The sequence below is a fragment of the Aquarana catesbeiana genome, linkage group LG06, assembly GCF_042186555.1.
Source record: "Aquarana catesbeiana isolate 2022-GZ linkage group LG06, ASM4218655v1, whole genome shotgun sequence".
NCBI classification, from domain to species: Eukaryota; Metazoa; Chordata; class Amphibia; order Anura; family Ranidae; genus Aquarana; species Aquarana catesbeiana.
In genome coordinates, this window is record NC_133329.1 from 251,359,157 (window position 1) to 251,383,113 (window position 23,957).

Here is a 23,957-nt window from a genome sequence, read left to right on the forward strand (position 1 = left end):
ACCTGTAAAATTTATTTCTTGGAATATCTCAAGGGGAAACAAAGTTCCCACCCATTTTCTGCAGGTTCATTGCTTGCTAAAAAAGAGAGGTACTTCCTGTATGGAAGGGGTTTTATAGGGCAGGACTTCCTGTCTGTTTGTTTCTGCCAGTGTCCATTCACCTATAAGTGGCGCATAACCCAGGTAGTCATAATTTATAGCCTGCTCTGTGCCCCATGATATACACCAAGGAATGGATTTTACAGGTAGGTAAAAAATACAGTTATTTGAACCCAGTTTTCCATCTACAGAATACACTATATGTTACACTGAATTCATCATTTTTAATTTCATGATAGGCACAATGAAGCTGCCATTGCTGGCCATTCCTTCTGAAAATAAAAATGTCTGGCAATCATCATGAAACTCTTGCTTCAGTACTTGGAGTTACTAGCTCAATATGTGTGTAGGTAATAAGGTTCTGAGTTTACTCCAAGTTTTCTCAACTGAATGCTTGTTTCATCTGTGAGTCAGAAAGCACTGAAGCAGTGGGATCACCATAACAGCCAAGCTACTATCATTTTAGAAAACAATGACAGCCCCTGTATTTCAGTTATAACAGGTTTACATGAAGAGCAGACCTTCCCTGGCAAACACAATAAAACATTGTTGAGTGTGACCCCCACTGAAAAGTCCTGCGTGCACAATATCTTATTTAGTGCAGAACATACTTAACCATGTTCCATCTGGAGCTTCAGTCTGTTATAGATGTCTTAGTCCTGCTCACGCACACATGAAATTCTTTTGTCTTTTTTCTTGGAAATTCAAGATTGGCATGTTGGCCTGCATTGTTTCCATCTGTTCATTAATTCCATGTATAGTCCAAGGTTTGGAGATTTTCCTCTGAAAGAGTTGTTTTTTCCCTATTTACCCTTTTCTTGTGCCTTTATTCTAAATTTGTATACGTAATATCATTTTGTGAATGATTTCTTAATTTCTAGTCATTATATTGCAGTAATATGGGCAATTTAAAATAAACGTGCTGAAAAATACACAAACAGAGGTTCCTTTCAGGGAAAGCCTTATGTCAAAATGAATGGTAGATCCAGACACGTAGGCAACTGATGTTTACACGAATCTTAACTTGTTCTTGACTCTGCTTTCTCCTGCTTCCTAAGTCACCCTATTAGTCAGCGATTGGCAGCCTCACTGACCAATATGGAGGAAAAGGATGGTGGATGGAGCAGAGATAGACCTGACTTTTACAGAAAGGTAAAGATTTACATACCATTTCTGCTTTTTCATCACATGCTCAGTTTAAACTGCCCAAGTTAATACATACCGTATATAATGTTTTTTTAATAAGATAGTTCTTATTAGAGAAATTTTTTTTTATTAACATAAAAAGCTACATCAGTTCCACATGTATAATTGTACATACCTAGTTGCGTAAATAAGAATAATTATAGCATTTCAGACAGTGTAATACTAACATTATTTCACAAACAATTATATACCATTTACAGTAAGTGGCCCACCTAGCTGTCATAGCTCCATCATCTCAATACAGTTATAATAAAATTACCAAGGAATCTATTCACTTAACGAATCAACATGTGCTTATTATTACAGCATCCCATCTCCTATGTACAGTACATGTGAGTATCAACAGGACTGCGATAACATTTTGTAAGTGTCTGAAATTAGATCTTGTTTGGTCTTTGCAATGTCTACACAGTTGAGTACAGCAACGTCTACATATTTCCAGGTATACCCAATAACAGTGAAGCGCTCCTTCAAAAATTTTACCAAATGTTGAGTCAGAATGTGTATATACACAGTGTAGCTCTGTCAGTCTGACAGCTACAGCATTTGAGAGCTCACTCATGTGATGGAGGAGGTGAGCAGTAACAACTAGGCTTCACTTAGCAACAGCCTAGAAACATCTCGAGAGTATTTCAGTCAGGCGGCAGGGGGTATGTAAATAATCTACACCTATAGCAATGGAATTATTCAACTTTAGTCAAAATTGCACAGCTTATTTTTATTTACACACACCCCTTATCTGCATGAGCAGTTTTTTTGGTAGAGGCGAAAGGAAGTTTTTAGGTAGAGGTGAACTTACCCTATAAGTAGTGTGACAGTGCTAGGCCCTGCCACTGTGTAAATGCAGGTAGAAATGACACAGGATTCTCAAAGTTATAGTTTGAGGGGCTCCAAAGTATTGTGTCTCTGTAGAGAGGACTGGGGTTTTGGTTTTCTCTGGGTTTGGTAGTCCTGGATCAGAGTCTGGAGCCTGGAGACTTCGAAGAGACTCGGGTGGGAAAAAGTCTCCAATCCTGCATCCATGTCTTACTGGAGATCTGCAGGTTGGGTGAGGGTGCAGGTGTGCACATTCTTTATAAGCAAGGATCTAAGTATAGTTCAGTACAGTACTACCAGTAGGACACAAAACATAGTGGGATTGACACATAAGTACAGTTGTCTCCCATACATAGAAAGAGCAAGAAATAAAGAAACATCATATAAAAGGAAAGAAAAGGCAAATGCAAGTCGATGTGATCCTTTTTTAGATCTTTTAGCGTGCTTCACTTTGTCAGACAGCTTCTTTTACCCGCTTGCCACCCGCCGGCTGTCATATGACAGCCAGGCAGCGCGGCTCTCGTTCTGGGAGGGCGTTATATGATGGCCCTCCTTTTAAACAGGGAATTCGCACGAACGTGTGCACACATCCCTACTCCTTCGGTGGCGGTGTGTCGCGGAGACACCGCTCGCCACTGAGGGGGGTGAACAGCCATTGGCTGTTTACTACGTGATCGGCCGTGATAAAGTCACAGCCGATCACAGATGGTACCGCCCCACTTTGCACGGCGCATGCGCACGATCTTGAGCACGCTGCGCACGCACATCGGTGATGGCGTGTTCCCGGGAACACTGCTCATCACCGAGACTGGTAAACAGCCATTGGCCAGCGGCTGTTTACCACGTGATCGGTTGTGATCCTTTCACAGCCGATTACTAAATGTCAACAAACCGCGGTAACGAGATATTACCGGGTTCTCCTCCTCACACACCGATCTTGTATGAGAAGGAGATTGCGGTAACATCTCGTTACCACTTACAGTGTACACCAATCACACTGATTGCCTGCCCCAATAAAGAGGACCTGTCACGACCCAGGACCTGTCACAGTTCATCTGAGTACCTGTCAGTCCATATGAGTACCTGTCACAGTTCATCTGAGTATCCGAGTACCTGTCACAGTCCATCAGAGTACCCGAGTACCTGTCAGTCCATCAGAGTACCCCAGTACCTGTCACAGTCCATCAGAGTACCCGAGTACCTGTCACAGTCCATCAGAGTACACGAGTACCTGTCACAGTCCATCAGAGTATCCAAGTACCTGTCACAGTCCATCAGAGTACCCAAGTACCTGTCACAGTCCATCTGAGTACCCGAGTACCTGTCACAGTTCATTTGAGTACCTGAGTACCTGTCACAGTCCATATGACTACCTGAGTACCTGTCACAGTTCATCTGAGTACCCAAGTACCTGAGTACCTTTCACAGTCCATATGAGTACCTGAGTACTTGTCACAGTCCATTTGAGCACCCGAGTACCTGTCACAGTCCATATAAGTACCCGAGTACCTGTCACAGTCCATATGAGTACCCGAGTACCTGTCACCACCCTTCAGAGTACCCGAATACCAGTCACCAGCCCATCAGAGTACCCGAGTATCTATCTGTAGCTGTGAAAGGATCACAGCCGATCACTAAATGTCAACAAACCGCGGTAACGAGATATTACCGGGTTCTCCTCCTCACACACCGATCTTGTATGAGAAGGAGATTGCGGTAACATCTCGTTACCACTTACAGTGTACACCAATCACACTGATTGCCTCCCCCAATAAAGAGGACCTGTCACAACCCAGGACCTGTCACAGTTCATCTGAGTACCTGTCAGTCCATATGAGTACCTGTCACAGTTCATCTGAGTACCCGAGTACCTGTCACAGTCCATCAGAGTACCCGAGTACCTGTCAGTCCATCAGAGTACCCCAGTACCTGCCACAGTCCATCAGAGTACCCGAGTACCTGTCACAGTCCATCAGAGTACACGAGTACCTGTCACAGTCCATCAGAGTATCCAAGTACCTGTCACAGTCCATCAGAGTACCCAAGTACCTGTCACAGTCCATCTGAGTACCCGAGTACCTGTCACAGTTCATTTGAGTACCTGAGTACCTGTCACAGTCCATATGACTACCTGAGTACCTGTCACAGTTCATCTGAGTACCCAAGTACCTGAGTACCTTTCACAGTCCATATGAGTACCTGAGTACTTGTCACAGTCCATTTGAGCACCCGAGTACCTGTCACAGCCCATATAAGTACCCGAGTACCTGTCACAGTCCATATGAGTACCCGAGTACCTGTCACTGCCCTTCAGAGTACCCGAATACCAGTCACCAGCCCATCAGAGTACCCGAGTATCTATCTGTAGCCCATCAGAGTACCCGAGTACATGTCACAAGGCCATCAGTGTACCCGAGTACCTGTCACCAGGCCATCAGAGTACCCGAGTACCTATCTGTAGCCCATCAGAGTACCCGAGTACCTGTCACCAGGCCATCAGTGTACCCGAGTACCTGTCACCAGGCCATCAGAGTATACAAGTACCTGTCACCAGGCCATCAGAGTACCCGAGTACCTTCACCAGGCCATCAGAGTACCCGAGTACCTGTCACCAGGTCATCAGAGTACCTGAGTACCTGTCACCAGCCCATCAGAGTACCCAAGTACCTATCTGCAGCTCATCAAGTTACCTGCGTACCTGTCTCCAGCACATCAGAGTACCTGTGTACCTATTTGCAGCCCATGCCTCATAGACTTTACGTTGGGGTGTTTGCTTTCCAAAATAGGTTCATATTGTGGGTAATTCTACTGTCCTGGTACTCAAGGTCCTTCAAAAGCGCGATAAGTAGGAATGAAATGAGATGTGTAATTTATGCTCCTAGAACACCTGAAGGTACTACTTCGATGTTGGGCCTCTGTGTGTGGCCAGGCTGTGTAAAAGTCTCACATGTGGTAACGCCATACTCGGGAAGAGTAGCAGAATGTATTTTGGTGTGTAATTTTTGCTATATACATGCTATGTGTTAGAAATATCTTATAAATTGACAACTTTGTGTAAAAAAAAATGCGGTTTAATTTTTTTTCCACATTTTCCAAAAACTTCTGGAAAAAGATGAACCTTTCCAAAGATTCATTATGCCTCATAGATTATACGTTGGGGAGTTTGTTTTCCAAAATTGGGTTGTTTTGTGGGCAATTCCATTGTTCTGGTGCTCCAGGGCCTTCAAAAGTGTAATAGGTGGTTGAGAAATGAGATGTGTCATTTATGGTTGTAGAACGCCTGAAGGTGCTACTTCACTGTTGGTCCTTTGTATGTGGCCAGGCTGTGTAAAAGACTCACGTGTGGTAACGCCATACTCGGGAAGAGTAGCAGAATGTATTTTGGGGTGTAATTTGTTGTATGCATATGCTGTGTGTGAGAAATAACCTGATAATTTGACAATTTTGTAAAAAAAAAAAAAAAAAAAAATCTTCATTTTGCAAAGAATTGTGGGAAAAAAATTACAACTTAAAAAAACTCACCATGCTACTTACTTAATACCTTGGAGTGTCTACTTTCTAAAAAGGGGTCATTTGGGGGGTATTTGTACTTTCCTGACTTGTTAGTGTCTCAAGAAATGAGATTCACCTGATGTACTGAAGGCCTGATCAGATGTGATCAATTTTCAGTGATTGGCACCATAGTTTGTAGACTCTATAACTTTCACAAAGACCAAATAATATACACTAATTCGGGTTATTTTTACCAAAGATATGTAGCAGTATAAATTTTGGCCAACATTTATGAAGAAAAATTACTAATTAGCAAAATTTTATGACAGAAACAAAGAAAAAGGCATTTTTTTCACAAAATGTATGGTCTTTTTTTATTTATAGCACAAAAAATAAAAAACCCACTCGTGATTAAATACCACCAAAAGAAAGCTCTATTTGTGTGAAAAAGGGTCGCAAGCTTCATATGAGTACAGTGTTGCATGACTGAGTAATTGTCATTCAAACTGTGAGAGCGCTGAAAGCTGAAAATTGGTCTGGGCAGGAAGGGGTTGTAAGTGCACTGTATTGAGGTGGTTAAAGTTATTTATTGATTCAACAGGTCTGGCAGTAATCAGGCGTAGGTGTGGTAAGTGAATTTTAACTCAGCTTTCCAAAAAATGTGGTTAATCACAATTCATTCGTGATTTAGCAAGGGGGGGGGGGGGCAATCACTTTTTCACAGCACTGTATATGAGGTTTCAAGCTTTGAAGTGTTTCCACCATTGGTGTGTCTCCTTGCAGACAAACAATGAAAGGGTCATGCATTTGAATAGTAGTAAATACAGAAGACCATTTTATTGGGTCATGTAGTCCAATTATATTCCAAGAAGTGGTGCCAAGCTTTGGAATGTCTGCACGATATGTAACGAAGGATAACTTATAAAAAAGATTGGTATACTTGTGGGATCAAGTAGTAGTTCCTTGGGGAAATATCCACCATAACATAGAATAAGTGATGACAAAGTTAGGTAGTATTGTAGTAGATCCCAGTTGAGCACATATATGGAAAATTGCAGCAAGTTTGAACCATTCAAAATAGAAAATGAAAAAAAGATCCACAACCTTTGGGTCCAACATACGCAAAACAATAACCAAACTGATAACATAGAAAAATAACTCGACAGCCATGCAAGAATACTTGGTGGGATGTGGAACATGGCTTGATCTGCAAGTGTGAAAACTTGACGATTTTATGTTAATGCAGACTGTCCGATGCGTTTTCTGCATCAGCAAGGTGTAGGAAACTCATAACTCATGACATTGCGAATATATAATGTTTTGTAAACATATAAAATATTCATTATTAGAATTCAACATCAAAAATACTACTGCAAAATAAGTATATTTTCAATAGCAATCTGTTCATAGATGATGCTTTAAAATGTTATTTATTTCAGAGGCTACAATAAATACTTTTTTACATATAGGAAGTATAAATAAACTTTTTCTATATAGAATACTAAGTAATAAGCAAATTAAAGAGACAAACCAGCTAAATTCTAATATATACACCTTTAGGCTCTTAAAAGAGTGTTTAACCCATTTAGCAAGCTTATTGTTAAAAATCTCGGTTATTTTTGGTTTTATCACTTACCGTTTTCCTGCATGTGGCCATCTTCAATGTGGGCAAGTGAACCCATGACTGCTCCATGACATCCACCCTGTATGCTATGTAAATTCTCCTGCATGCACTATGGTCCACCTGTGCACTAAGCATCCTATCAGCATCTCGTTTTGAGGCGCAATCTTGCCTAAGGGCTCTTTCACACTGGGGTGGGCGGGCGTCGGCGCGAAAAGAGCCACTATTTTTAGCGGCGCTTTACTGTAATTTTTGCAGCTCTTTTCGGCTATTAGCGGGGCACTTTTAACCCCCGCTAATGGCTGAAAAAGGGTTAAAAGCGCCCGCTTCTGCGACGCTGCCCATTGATTTCAATGGGCAGGGGCGCTTTAGCAGTGGTGTATACACGGCTCCTACAGCACCTCAAAGATGCTGCTTGCCGGACTTTTTGAGCGTCCTGCCAGCGCACCGCTCCCATGTGAAAGCACTCGGGCTTTCACACTGGAGTGACAGGAGAGGCACTTTACAGGCACTTTGCAGGTGCTATTTTTAGCGCTATAGTACCTGTATAGTGCCTCAGTGTGATGGGGTCTAAGGAGCAGCAGGGAGCAAAGAGGACAGTGTGAGTACAACAGCACACCCAGGGATTCACTAGGGGAGAGACTGCCACATGTAGCAAGCTTTCAGGAGGACAGCGTTGTGCTTAATCCTTCATATCCCTTGCCCTGGGAGATCTTTGGAGCAGTCAGGTGGGCTGGTGGACAAGCAGCCAGGAGGGCTGGTAGTTCCTGCAGGCAGTAGAGCTGGGAGCAGTTCTATAAAGGAGAGGAGATACTCCTGTAGCAGCTAGCAATACACTGTGCTATTTTCTAAAGGAGACGGAGAGCTCCTAGTCTTCAAGGGACTTTTGCTTTCGATCACTAAAGACTGACAGTGTCCAGGAAGGGGACATTTCAGGATTTTGTACATAGGAAGGAAGTTAACCCGATTTATTGTTTCGGTCAAGCTGGGCATCCCATAACTCCTATACTCCACCCAAGCTATCACCCCTAATAAAACATCAAAACCAACTCAGAGACAGCTTTCTTGTGTCCGGATAGAAATGAAAAATGCTTGTTGCCTGGCTGTGCTGGAATAGGGGAACCAGTTACCAGCAGCCTCTGAGGGGGTAGTGCCACACACACATGCATAATATTTTTTTTTTATTGAATACAGAGTGGAATACAGTGGCCATGGCTTCACTTGCTCACAGTGAAGATGGCTACATGCTGGAAAAATAAGAGCGCTGTCACATACCTGGTTGGATGCCAAAGTGTTGAGAGTACTTCTTCTGTGGCTGAGTACAAGGCACCCCTGAAGGCAGTCACAGGGAGTGCTATGCTCAAAAAAGCAGGGGTTGCCAGCTATGACAGGCTGAAGTGATGAGATGTCTGCTGGGTGATGTCTAGATGAGCAGGATGCACTGCTGAGCAGGAGTCCTTCAGATGTACCAGATGAGATTTGACAGATAAGAGAGCTGGAAGCAGGGTCAGGAGCCAGGCCAGTAGTCATACATGGAATATTAGCCAGGGATAAGGCAGCAAGCAGGGTCAGGAGTAAGCTGAAGTCATACACTGGTAATCTGGCAGCAGTGGAGTCCAAAGAGCAAGCCAAAGGTCATACATGGATCAGCAGACAGAAGCGGAGTCAATGGAGCAAGCCGTAGGTCAGAGGCAAGTCGTGTCAGTAACTGGAAATCCAGTAATCTCAAGAACGGGAACTCAGACCCACATGGGGCAGATGAAGATCATCCAGCAACTAGTGAATCATGGTACTGTATTTAAATAGGCCACTGTGCGCCAAAGTCTGTCACGCATTGCGCATTTGCATTGGGGAATGCCTAGATGCCTGCAATCTGAGATTCCGTTGGGCATTAGAAGATGTGCCAGTTCTTCTGCGAACCGTTCCACTCTTCTTTGCCCTTCTCCCCTCACTGCAACTCTCATGGGAAAAAAACCCTTGACTCCTGGGATTATTTTTTTTTGTATATTATCTTTTTATTGCTTTTTATTGATATAGATTTCAAAAAGAAACAATGATTACAAAACATATAAGCATATCTAAACTTCAGCATCTTCACTATATTGTTTCATTGTTTCTTATATATATGTATTTCCCATACCCTCCTCCCAAAAAAAAAAAAAAAAAAAAAACCCTAATCCCAACTCCCTCCCTCCCCCTCTTCTCTTATCCCTTAAAGCCTCTCCTCCTCTCTGTCCCGCTCTATCCCTCTGGGGCAGTTCTTCACTCATTCAAATCTTATTATATGATCATATCTCTTCTTACACTCTGCCCTCACGTTTCACTTAGGCCCCTTAGCCCTCCATCGTGGTCATGTATTCTAGCAATTTTTCAAACTTCAGCCATTTCCCCCATATGGTGATATATGCATCTAGGGAGTCCTCAAGCGTATACATTGTTTCTTCTATTGATCCCAACCAGCCTACCTCTACTACCCACTCCTTCATAGTAGGGGCTTCTGAAGTTAATCTCGGGATCAAACTTTTGGCTGCGTTTAGCCACTTGCTGACCGCCTCATGACGATATACGTCGCCAGAATGGCACGGGCAGGCAGAGTAACATATCCATACGTTACTCCCGTCCCGCGGCCAGTGCCCGAAGTGGTGGGCATCGTTCCAGGAGCGATCCGTCCTGAGGGGGAGGCCACTGATTCATAGCCTCTCCCTCATGATCATTCCTGATGAATCAGAAGCTTCCTCTGTTTCTGAAACTGTAAACAGAAGCAGAGGAAGTGATGTCATCTCTCCTCGTGAAGCCTTTTCATTCTGGCGCCCGAGGAGAGAAGACATCAGAGTGAGTTACACCAACAGCACACTAACACAAGTACACATAGGCACACAAATCACCCCCCGATCACCCTCCCCTGCTCCCCCTGTCACAGTGACACCAATAGCAGTTTTCATTTTTTTACTGATCACTGCATTGGTGTCATTTTGTGACTGTTATGCCCCGTACACACGGTCGGATTTTCAAACAGAAAATGTTCCATGGGAGCTTGTTGTCGGAAATGCCGACAGTGTGTAGGCTCCATCGGACATTGTCGTCACACAAAATTTGAGATCTGATTCTCATTTTCCGAAAACAAAATCCGTTGGCGTAAATTCCGACACACAAAGTTCCATGCATGCTCGGAATCAAGCAGAAGAGCCGCACTGGCTATTGAACTTAATTTTTCTCGGGTTGTCGTACGTGTTGTATGTGCGTTCTTGACAATCGGAATTTCCGACAAGATTTGTGTGACCGTGTGTATGCAAGACAAGTTTGAGCCAACATCCGTCTGAAAAAATCTATGGATTTTGTTGTCGGAATGTCCGATCGTGGGTATGGGCATTATAAGTGTTAGGGCAGTTAGTGGTAGGCCCCTTTAGGTCTAGGGTACCCCCTAACCCCCCCTAATAAAGGTTTAACCCCTTGATCACTCCCAGTTAACCCTTTCACCCCGTTGCCAGTGTCACTAAGCAATCTTTTTTCCGATCGCCGTATTAGTGTTGCGGGTGACGCTAGTTAGCCTGTTAGTTATTTAGGTTCACCATCAGGTTTTTATAGTGTCACGTACCCCCATATACTACCTAATAAAGGTTTTAACCCCCTGATTGCCCCCTAGTTAACTCTTTCACCCCCTGTCACCAGTGATCACCGTATAAGTGTCACAGGTGACGCTGGTTAGCCAGTTGGCTATTTAGGTTCACCGTCAGATTTTTATAGCGTCAGGTACCCCCATATATTACCTAATAAAGGTTTTAACCCTCTGATTGCCCCCTAGTTAACCCTTTCACCCCCTGTCACCAGTGATCACCGTATAAGTGTTATGGGTGATGCTGGTTAGTTAGTTTGTTTTTATAGCGTCAGGGCACCCGCCGTTTATTACCCAATAAAGGTTTAACCCCCTGATCGCCCGGCGGGGGATATCAGTTAGGTTTTAGGGTCAGTTAGGGTCAGTTAGGGTCTGCATCGCCCCAGGCAGTGTCAGATTAGTGCCAGTAGCGCTAACACCCTTGCACGCAGCATACACCTCCCTTAGTGGTATAGTGTCTAAACGGATCAATATCTGATCAGATCTATACTAGTGTCCCCAGCAGTTTAGGGTTCCCAAAAACGCAGTGTTAGCGGGATCAGCCCAGATATCTGCTAGCACCTGTATTTTGCCCCTCCGCCCAGCCCATCCCACCCAAGTGCAGTATCGATCGATCACTGTCACTTACAGAACACTAAACACATAATTGCAGCGTTTGCAGAGTCAGTCCTGATCCCTGCGATCGCTAACAGTTTTTTTGGTAGAGTTTGATACAGTTGCTGACAGCCTAGGAGCTTTTTTTCCTGTGAGTCTCACTAGTGTATCAGTAAATTTAGAGCCCAAAATGGCAAATCGAAGGTACACTAGTGAAGAGGAGAGGCCTACACATTTCTGAGCATGACAGATAGTGAAGAGGAAGTCACTCATCTGTCATATTCAGGCTCAGAATACGAGTATACTACTACTGCAGAAATACCTAGAATTCAAAAGAATACCAAGGGGGTTAAGAATTACAAAAATATGTACATTCTTAGATGAAGACCTCAGAGAAAAATGGATCCAAAGTCTGCGCGATTATAATCAGATGTGGGTACAATATATAATCACCCAAAGAGAACATAATCTTTCTGTAATTCGAGCAGACTTGTGCACCCTACAGGAGGAGTTATCCACTTTCTCTGACGTTGGTTCTTTTGATAGCTGGGATCAGAAAGTTAATGAACAAATAACAGAATACGAAACTAATCTCATAAGCAAAAAATCAGGAAAGTTTGAGCGGGATCGGTTAGATTATTTGAATAATCGAGAGTTTAATTGGAAAAAATCTGACAAGGCGAATAATAAGAATGAAAATAGTGTGAACAACAAACAACCAACAGAAAACAATGTATATAATACACAATCCCAAAGAAAATATCCATCCTCATTTCAAACAGAAACACAAAGAAACAACAATACCAAAGCAAAGACCAACAGGAACAAAACCAGCCATAAAATCAAATATAAGAAAGACAAAAATAGTAGTCAGGCAGGTAAAATCAGGAGAAGGAGGGTATTCGCACACTAGACACACCCCCCCCCCCCCCACCAACAATATTCTAACACTAAGAGTCAATGAGATTCTAACACATCTAAACAACACCTTGTGAATAATAACATCCCTACTAAGAATAGACCATCTTTGGCTACAAAGAATAGCGGCACCACAGGGACCAATGTCAACTCACCCAGAGAAATAAAAGCAAAAAACCCCTCATCATTGAAGGGAGAATATCCACCATACCACTAGATAATGGGAGTTGTACCCCACCTCCATCCATAGCTTGCACCTCAGGCATTCTGCCCGAGAGTGCAAATATCGACTTGGACATTGACTTTCAACTGTCCAAAGATATTCAAACCTATAATCCTTTTTCTGTCCTCAGTAATCTGGAATTAGAGGTAAATAGTACCAACATATCAGAGATTACACCCCCTCTGATTTTTTTTAGAGAAAGCAGTTGCAGTAATAGAGGGATCTGTAACAGGCAACATGACTCCGGACCCTCTATTACTCACCCTGTCTATGGGGAAAAAAATAAGGAAAAGAGAAGAACACGAAGAGGAAAAAGAGGAGGGAAGAGATACAAAAAGAGGCAGACTCTAGAAACCACTCGTTCAACCATCAAAATCTATAGCCTATCCAGCTCTGTCTTTTCAGAAACCGAGCTGGACCTCCTTAGGAAGGGCCTCAATTTTGCTCCATCTAGTGTACCAAACCTATATACGTAAGCTTACTATACAAAGTTATTACATACTCAAAGAAGCTAGGAATGAGAATAATACTAGCAATACTTAAGTGGAATCTGAACTGTTGCTACCGCCTGAAATAAGTGTAGATGAAGACTCTATACTAAACATATTAGAAGAGCTTTATCAAGAGGCGCAACCCGAGGGACAAATAACTCTCAAACCAAAAATTGGTCCCCCATGTGAAAGTGCAATAGCCCACACCTCTTTCATACCCAAATCTTCCTTTTTCCCCTATTGGGCAAAGGGAAGATTTATTTCCACCTTTTATGATATGGTTTTTAATACTTTTAAAATAAAGTTCAATAAGCTTACGAATACTAAAAATATTGACCCTAGTTTCATGCCCATAGATGCTCTTAAACAAAATCAAGATGTAATTATCCGAAGGGCTGACAAAGGTGGAAGTCTAGTCATCCAAGATAGAGATGAGTATATATCTGAGGCAAGAAGACTTCTGGGTGACACTGATACCTATACCAAATTAAAAAGAGATCCTACAATGAAATATACTAAGGAGCTTAAAATACTTTTGGATGAGGCACTATCAAAAGAAGTCCTTACTAAAAATGAATATCTTTTTCTGTTCAATAGGCATGCCGCTACTCCACACTTTTATCATATACCCAAGGTACACAAAAGCCTTTCAAATCCTCTAGGTAGACCCATAATAGCTGGGATCGACAGCCTCTATAGCAACTTGGGGTGCTATATAGACTATTTTCTACAAGATATAGTAGTCAGTCTGCCATCCTTTGTAAAAGATCCTGGCCATGTGCTAGAGATCTTGTCAAATTACAAATGGCTACCCAGCTACAGATGGCTCTCCTTAGATGTGGCCTCATTATACACATCAATAGATCATACTTATGGCTTAAGAGCCATCAATCACTTTTTGCTCAAGGATGACAGACTGAATTCTCGGCAAGCCAAATTCCTATTGGACTGTGTAGAATTCTCTCTTACACATAATTATTTCTCCTTTTTAGGCGAACACTATTTGCAGACAAAGGGTACAACTATGGGAGCCAGGTTTGCCCCCAGCTACGCGAACATCTTTATGGGTTTTTGGGAAGAATACTATGTATGGAAAAACAATCCCTTTGGGGCAAACCTGGTCCTATATGCTAGATACATCGATGACATTCTGATAATCTGGGATGGGTCAGATCAAAATCTCCACAATTTCTTGGAGCACCATAGAAACAATCCTTTTGGGATAGAATTTACCCATGTCCTAGACGAGAAATGCCTGGTCTTTTTAGACTTATGCCGCGTACACACGAGCGGACTTTACGGCAGACTTTGCCCGGCGGACGGGATTTGTTGGACAATTTGATCGTGTGTGGGCTCCAGTGGACTTTGTTTTCTCAAAAGTTGGACGGACTTAGATTTGAAACATGTTTCAAATTTATCCGACGGACTCGAGTCCGGACGAAAAGTCCGCTTATCTGTATGCTAGTTCGACGGACAAAAAGCCACGCTAGGGCAGCTATTGGCTACTGGCTATGAACTTCCTTATTTTAGTCCGGTCGTACGTCATCACGTACGAATTCGACGGACTTTGGTTGATTGTGTGTAGGCAAGTCCGTTCATTCAGAAAGTCCGTCGTAAAGTTCGTCGAAAAGTCCGCCGGGCAAAGTCTGCCCGTAAAGTCTGCTCGTGTGTACGCAGCATTAGAGCTGCAGGGTGACCAAGATGGCGATATTTCTTCCAAAATTCATTTTAAACCCAGCGGAGGCAATTCATATTTACATGCTAAAAGCAATCATCATCCCAGGTAGATACAGAATGTCCCCTATGGACAATTTTGTTGCCTGAAACGTACATGTACCAAAAAAGAGGATTATCTAGAACAAAGTAAGCTTCTTACACAGAAGTTTAAAGAAAAAGGATATGAAGCCAATCATATAGAGACAGCCTTTAACAAATACTTGACTCTCTATGATGATCCACTAGGCGAAAACCAAAATAAAAAACCTCGACACCAGACCACTTTTGATACCCAACAGGCCTGTTTCTCTACCCAATATACCAGTAAGGCTTCTGAAATTCAGAATATTATCAAAAAGAACTGGAATATTCTGAAGCATGACCCTGTGCTAGGTAAGGCACTTCCCATCACAAAACCGTAGTAGGGAGAGATGGAAAGGTCCATAAAATGAAAGAAGTTATAAATTGTGGAACAGAATATGTGATCTATGGCATTGTTTGCCCATGTGGGCACCTGTATTTTGGTCGTACTCAACGTCCAATGAGAGTCAGAATAGGGGAACATAAATGCAGTATCATTAATTTAAGAGACAAATATCCAGTCCCCCGACACTTTTTAGAGGCCCATGAAGGGGACCCTGCAGGCATAAAAGTCTTTGGAATCGAGTCCATTGGTGGCGAGCTGGATACAGGAAGAAGACACCAGAGGCTATGCAAGCGAGAGGCCTTCTGGATCTTCACCCTTGGCAGTCTTGCCCCCGGAGGCCTAAACGAAGACCCGGAAATACACAAAATAGTATAACAATAACATAGAGTCAATGTAGTGAGCCAGCTTCATGTCCATTCACCATTTTTAGTCAGACTATTATCAACTATTCATTATTATTACTACTATCATTTTCCTTTGAACTCCTTCATTTATAGCATTTAGGTCATCATTTATCATCAAATTAAGATTTTAGGCAAATTATGAGATCTAGGTTTTAAAGATCGTATTAGTATAATGCCCTATATACAAGACAGCCCCTTAAAAATATGCAAAGTATGTATTTATTGTACGATTAGATCAAAGCATACATGGGCTTATACATATGTGTATATATTCAGTGGCTTTATTTTATTCTATATACTTTTCACACTAAGAAAGTATATTAAAATTAGCATTTGTATTTTTATTTCTATATTTTTTATCTCTTTCCCTGGTGTATATGTATTAGCCTCTGTGTGTACACATAGGGGTACTCCAGCTATAGCAACACCTGAAATAATGTGCATAATAATATATGTGGTTTTTAATAACCTTGTATGATGTATCGGTTGTGTACACAAGGACTGGTCCTGATACTACACGGGAGTCTAAGTGTGCACACCTTTGCACATATATACAGACATTTCTACTACTAAGTTTTTATTATATATATATATATATATATATATATATATATATATATATATTTTTTATATTTTTTATTAATATGTTTTATTATATAATTATAGTGCACCTCTTGCTCATCTTTTTATACATGTGTTCATTAGTCTTTCTAGCTATAGGTATATTCCTATTGCTAGCCACTATCATTAATATAGTATATTCATTCAAACACCCAATCCAACTTAATTTAATTCAATCAATTTGTTGTGTGTCCATATCCACCAACATGTGCGTGCACACTCTGTGTGCATGTATACCTTGTGCCATAAAAGTACAGGCTATAGCTTTAGCGTTATAGTGCAAGTTCTAACTAACTGCTATAAACCACATTGCATAACGGCACATAGTTGTACATGCACATGTATACATGCTTCTGCTATGTATACATAACATTTGCATATCAGTTTGTCCATGCTCTTTTTCTCTCTTTTTTATAATATTAGGCAATTAATTATTTAATTAATTTTTTTGCCCCCCTCAGAGGCTCCACTGTGAGCTAGGTGCTCCTTATGCTATCCCCCTAATACATTGCCTTGACGCTTTTGTCTGGCTTTGCCCTCTACCTTTTTCTTTGACAAAATGGCGGCTATTGTTTACAACTGGACGTCAATCCCATGCGCCAATGGACGCATGGGAAGTGACGTCATGACCGCACTTCAGCCCAGTGGACCGCAACCAGGAAGTGATGGCGCGGCGTGCGTTCCACCCACCGAGACGGCGCATCAGGACATAGGACCGGATGGAAGCTGCCGGCTATGGACGCCGGAACAGCTGTGGTTCCCACACAGGGGTTTTTTGAGAGGATGAGAGCTGTGGCTTTCCTTCTGTGCTACTCGGTATGTTTTCTGATATTTGGTGGTTCCCAATTACTGTTTGGTATGCCCAGGACGGTTGGATGTGCGGTGTTTTCCAGCAGATCCTGGTCGGCTCGCTGCTGGGTACATGCACTTCTAGTGTGCGCACACATGTAGAGCGGAGTGAAACAAATTGAAATCAAATCAAATAAAATATAATAATTTAACAAATTATCATTTTATAACAATGTGGCTAAGGCCCACCCCCTTTGTAGGACCTCCCACCAATTAGGGGAGGGGTTCCAGTACTAATCTGGGAAGTGTTCCCCAGATAGACACATGTATAAATAGTTGCAAGAGATTAGCACCGATAAGGCTCTGATGAAGAAGGGACACCTTCGAAACGCGTTAGCCAGCAGCGGTTTGTACGTCCTTTTCCTAGGACCTGGAAACCGCTACCAGTGGACCAATCGCCTTGTGATTGTATATAGTGCGATTTTTTTTCTTCCTACCTTTGTGAGTAGATTTTAATCTTGGTTTTAATAAATTTACCTTAGGATAATGCACTAGGCTGGTGCGCTCTCTTTTTTTCTTATCAGAATACGATCCTGTAGACCACAGCGGCTCCCTGACAGATAGCTCTGACAACTGAGTTGTGGTCCCTGCCAAGGTCAGGCGTACCAGACCCCAATCTTCTTCTGCTGTTGTTGAGGTGCAAGAACCGCAGGGCTCTCGTATGGAGCAGAGAAGTACTAGTGCTGCTATTCTTTCTGGTGAACTGGAAAGCACCAGCGGCCTAGTGCACTCTGGTCGTACATCCAGCACTGCAGTATCATGTGGTGACGTGGCGAGTCCCATAAGTGCAGTTCAAGCTGGTGAGGTGGCAAGCACAAGTAGTGTCCCGCTGCCACCAAGAAGACAAAGACAGACCCGTCGTGCCCATAGTGTCCTTCCTGCAGAATTTGCCAATCCTAATTGGGAGCCCACCACTTCTGCAGCACCTGTACTTCCCCCATTCACTGGCCAACACGGAGTTCAGGTGGAAACAGTTGATTTTATGTCACTTGACTTTTATTTGCTGTTTTTCACAGAAGATCTCCATAGATCTTATGTGGACTAAAGTAATTTGTATGCTGGTCAATTCATTGCTGCTAATCCCCAGTTGTCCTCCCTTGCAAGAGATTGGAAACCAATTACGGTTTCCGAATTTAAGACCTTTCTGGGCCTATCCCTCCTCATGGGCGTAACTAAAATGAGTGAGTTGCAGTCATATTGGTCCACCTAATTCACCATACGCCTTTGTTCTTTGCTTCCATGGCCAGGGCACGATACGAGCAGATCTTGCGGTTCATGCACTTCAAGGACAATGAACTCTGTCGTCCTCATGGAGACCCTGGATACGATCGGCTCTACAAAATTCGGCCCCTCGTAAACCACTTCAACCAAAGTTTTGCAGCCTTATTTACTCCCAATCAAGTTGTCTGTATTGATGAGTCCTTGATTAAATTTTCTGGACACTTGTCTTTCAAACAGTATCTTCGCAGCAAGCGTGCCAGATACGGGGTCAATATGTATAAGCTCTGTGACAGGGCCACAGGCTATACATATAGTTTTAAGGTTTACGAGGGAAGAGATAGTAACGTAGAGCCGCCAAACTGCCCTGATTAAATAGGGAGCGCTGGCAAGATTGTGTGGGACTTGGTGTCACCCTTATTCGGAAAGGGGTACCATTTGTATGTGGACAATTATTACACGAGCGTGCCACTTTTTAGTCACTTGTTTGATCATCAGATTGGCGCATTTGGCACTGTGCGATCTATTTGCCGGGGCTTACCCCAGAGGCTTGTAGATTCCCGTCTTAGGCTGGGGGAGAGAGCCTGCTTGAAGTGTAATCATTTGCTCGCTGTGAAGTGGAGGGATAATAAGAATGTTTTCGTTCTGTCCTCCCTTCATGCAGACACGACGGTCCAAATTCCTATGGCGACTGGTGTTGTGGAGAAACCCCTCTGTGTCCACGAATATAACCAAAATATAGGAGGGGTGGACCTCAGCGACCAGTTGTTGGCGCCGTACCAAGTTGCCCGTAAGGCCAGATGCTGGTACAAAAAAGTGTCTGTATACTTATTTCAATTGGCTTTGCTAAACGATCATGTGCTATACAGAGCTTCGGGACGGACTGGATCCTTCCTTAAATTCCAGGAAGAGATCGTCAGAGCCCTTCTGTTTTCAGACGGTGCTTCACCTCACCTTCCCAATCCAAATGCAGTAAGCCGGCTGCATGAGAGGCATTTTCCGTATGTCCTCCCTAGTACCCCTACCCAACAAACCCCCCAAAGAAGATGTCGTGTCTGTAGCAAGCGCGGATATAGGCGTGACACCCGCTATTATTGTCCCTCCTGTCCTGACAATCCTGGTCTTTGCATTGGTCAATGTTTTGAATGGTACCATACCCTAGTGGAGTTTTAGCGTAGGGTACAGCACTGCACAGACTAGGACACACTTTCACAGGGTCTCCCAAGATGCCATCGCATTTTGAGAGACCCGAACCTGGAACCAAACTGTTACAGTTGCAAATAAAAGTGTAAAAAAACAAAAAAAGTAAAAAACAAAAGAAAAATATAAAATAAAAATAGTTGTCGTTTTATTGTTCTCTCTCTCTATTCTCTCTATTGTTCTGCTCTTTTTTACTGTATACTGTAATAACATATTGTTATTATGTTTTATCATGTTTGCTTGTAATTAATTAATTAAACTTTACTGTTTACTGTGTTTTATTGTTAACCATCATTTGCTTAGCATGTACGCCATTCAGTTGCATCACAGATTTATTTATCTTGACGATACATAAAGCCTTGACTCCAGTGCCGTAGGAGGTGATTTTACCACCACAGTTAAAAAAAAGAGCATATATGCCGAAGCATGGGGGCAGCAGGGGTGGAGGAGTGATTTGCTCCTAACTTTTGGGGCGGATGTCCCCATGCTTCGGCATATATATATTTTAGGCAAGATTGCGTCAAAAAATTTTTTATTTTTTTCAATTTTTTTTTGTATTTGCTTTGCAGGTATGGTATGTCTTACTGTTATACTGTAATGTTACTTTGTTTTATTGTTAACCATCATTTGCTTAGCAGGTACGCCATTCAGTTGCAGCGTGGATTTATTTATCTTGACAGCAACAGCGTTTGCTCCCACGATACATAAAGCCGTGACTCCAGCGTTGTAGGAGGTGATTTCACCACCACAGTTAAAAACAAAATGGTGCATGTATGCCCATCATTAGAAGTGGGTGGATGAAGGAAGGTATTCTAATGGAAGGCATGCCCACCGATCAATCTCTTTTTTTCATTCAGCCCACAGGGGTCATTTGGGGGGGGGGGGGGGGGTGCTATCTGGGCATTTTATGGCCTTCAAAACTGTGATAGGTAGTGAGGAGTGAAATAAAAAATTTACGCCCTTAGAAATACTGAAGGTGGTGCTTGGTTTTCGGGGTCCCGTACACGGCTAGGTTCCCAAAAAGTCTCACACATGTGGTATCCCCGTACTCAGGAGAAGCAGCAGAATGTATTTTGGGGTGTAATTCCACATATAACCATGGCATGTGTGAGCAATATATAATTTAGTGACAACTTTTTGTAAAAAAAAATTTTTTGTCGTTTTTCAATCACTTGGGACAAAAAAACGAAATATTAAATGAGCTCAACATGCCTCTCAGCAGTCTACTATCCAAAATGGGGTCATTTGGGGGTGGTTTGTACTGCCCTGTCATTTTAGCACCTCAAGAAATGAGATAGGCAGTCATAAACTAAAAGCTGCGTAAATTCCAGAAAATGTACCCTAGTTTGTAGACGCTATAACTTTTGCGCAAACCAATAAATATACATTTATTGACATTTTTTTACCAAAGACATGTGGCTGAATACATTTTGGCCTAAATGTATGACCAAAATAGAGTTTATTGGATTTTTCTTATAACAAAAAGTAGAAAATATAATTTTTTTTTAACATTTTCTGTCTTTTTCCATTTATATCGCAAAAAATAAAAATCGCAGAGGCAATCAAATACCATAAAAAGAAAGCTCTACTTGTGGGAAAAAAAGGACGCAAATTTTGTTTGGGTACAACATTGCATGACCGCGTAATTACCAGTTAAAGCGATGCAGTGCCAAATTGTAAAAAGTCCTCTGGTCTTTAGGCAGCCAAATGGTCCGGGGCTGAAGTGGTTAAGAGTGGTATGGGACTAGGGTATTCCTATACTGAGTGACTGTTTTATTGGTATCATGAAAAAGACAATTCCAAGGGTCTCTCTGAATTTGTTCTCCTAATATTTGACAAATCCCCCTAATAATTCCCTCCCAGTATGGTTGAATCTATGCACATTCCCACCACAGGTGCGCAAAGGTCCCAGGGGCGTCGCATCCCCTTCAACATGTTGGGGGGACCTCTGCTCCGAACCTTTAGAGGCAGAACAACATACATTTTTAATCCATTGATAATAAAGGAGGGGGGAGACAGGCTCTATAGAAGCACATTTATGAACTGACTGAAGGTCCAATTTTAACTTGTTTGATGCTATTTAAAAGATGTCCTGGGTAATATAGAATACCCTAGAGGAGGCAGTTCCAACAATACCTGTGTACCTATACTCATCCACAGCATTGGTCAGTATTCAACCTCAATTGCAAAGGTATTTATTAAGATCAAGTCATGACCTAAAAATACACAAGTGAGTATGTAGTAAATATAGCCTTTATAATAAAGGCTTTCACCAACACTTGGCATTGTTAAGAAGCAGGACACATACATGAGGCTTTTATTTTATTTTTTGGTTCAATAATGATTTGATTTGGTATATTTTCTATATTTTTGGATGCATAGAATCACTTTTTGGTTAATGAGTTACATTGGCAGATAGCATGTATAATTTTATTTGTTTTCATTTTTTAATGCACAATAAAAAAAATAGTGGAGAATAAGGCCTCATGCACACAGGATGTTAAAATAACGTTATGAAAACGTCAGTATCTTTGCAGTGATTTTTAAAAAACTTTTTTCAGCTTTCTTCAACATTTTTGCAATAGCGTTTTCTAGCTTTTTTCTGCCTTAGCGTTTTTTAGCGGTTTTTTTTTTTCAAAAAAATTTTTTTTTTTCAATGGATCAAAAACATTAAAAAACATTGGTGAATGACGTTTTTGAGCGTTTTTGAGCGTTTATCAGCGTTAGAGCGTTTTTACAGTTAAAAAACGTCTCTCAGAACCCACTGGTCCTGTTTTTTTTTTACAGCTTAAAAACGCCTATGCCATTTGCAGCTCAAAAACGCCTAGGTGGGCATGAAGCCATAGACTAACATAGACAGGCCTTTTTAAGCTGCAAAAAACGCTCAAAAAAGCGGCTGTAAAAACATCCGTGTGCATGAGGCCTAATGCTTGGCTATGTGTTTTACTTCAAATGACAGTTTGGGAGTAGGCAGTTACATTTTAAAAAATACAATGTAAAATTGACAAGGGACACCAACATAGTTGTATGATAATGGTGTTGTGGTAACTCGCTCAATTAAAAAAAAAAAAGCATAATAATATTATTCTTGATATCACTAGAAAAAAAAAAAAAAGCCTTTGAAAATTTGTTTGCAATAACTCCATCAGTATCAAAAGCAAAGCAGCTGCATTATTATCCCATTAACCACTTATGGACCAGCCTCGTTTTGGATTTTAGCTGTTTACATGTTTAAAACAGGTTTTTTTGCTAGAAAATTACTTAGAACCCCCAAACATTATATATTGTTTTTTTATAACACCCTAGAGAATAAAATGGCAGTCAATGCAATACTTTTTTTTGCACCGTATTTGCGCAGCGGTCTTATAAGCACACTTTCTTTGGGAAAAAATCAATTTTGAATAAAAAAAAATAAGACAACAGTAAAGTTAGCCCAATTTTTTTTATATTGTGAAATAACGGAAAATTTATATCAAATACTTACCGTAATTTTCCTTTCCTGATAGGCTCCATGGCAGCATACGTGTGGGTAGGCTCCGCCTCCATAACTACCCAATAGGACCCCCTCTCCCATAAATCTTTGCTCTAGGCTGCTATCCATGTTCCGTAACTAGCCTACTCCAGACATTTTGGGAGGGACTCCTGCTGCCATGGAGCCTATCAGGAAAGGAAAATTACGGTAAGTATTTGATATAAATTTTCCGTTTTCCTGACAGGCTCCATGGCAGCATACGTGTGGGAAATAACTCGCCCAAAAATACACACGGGCGGGCAAAAATGTTTGAGCAAAGAAACCAAATTTATTTTACATTGTCAACCGACAATACTTGTAAACCAAAATTAATAGATGACAGAGCCGCAGGCTCAACACAATAATGAGAAACAAATGTGTTAATAGAAGACCAGGAAGCCGCTCTACAAATGATTTCAGGCGCGACATGCCGTGAAGCTGCCCACGAGGTCGAGATACTCCTGGTCGAATGAGCCGTCACTGCCTCTGGAGGAGCCAAGAGCCCTTTGCCTTGTATGCCCTCTGAATGGTCTGACCGAAGCTCGCCTTCCTTTGTTTTTACCATGGAGAAGAACGAAAAGGAATTCCGTTTGTCTGAATGGACTTGTGACCTCCAGATATTGCTTTAGAGTGTGGCCAACGTCAAGTGGATGAACATCCTGATCGTCCATTGTTCTGAAAGTAGGAAGTACAATCTCTTGATTTTCATGAAAGACTGAGGTCACTTTAGGGTTTGACCCAAGCATGGGAATCAACACTACCCTATCTGGAAAGAAGGTTAGGAAAGGTTCTTCTGAACCTAAATTTCTAATCTCTGACACTCTTTTAGCCAATGTCACAGCTACTAAGAAGGTGGCCTTGAGCGTGAGATCTCTCATGGAAAGAGGTTTGTCAGGATCTGATCCGAGATTGGAGAGAAAATCCAAGACAATAGGAAG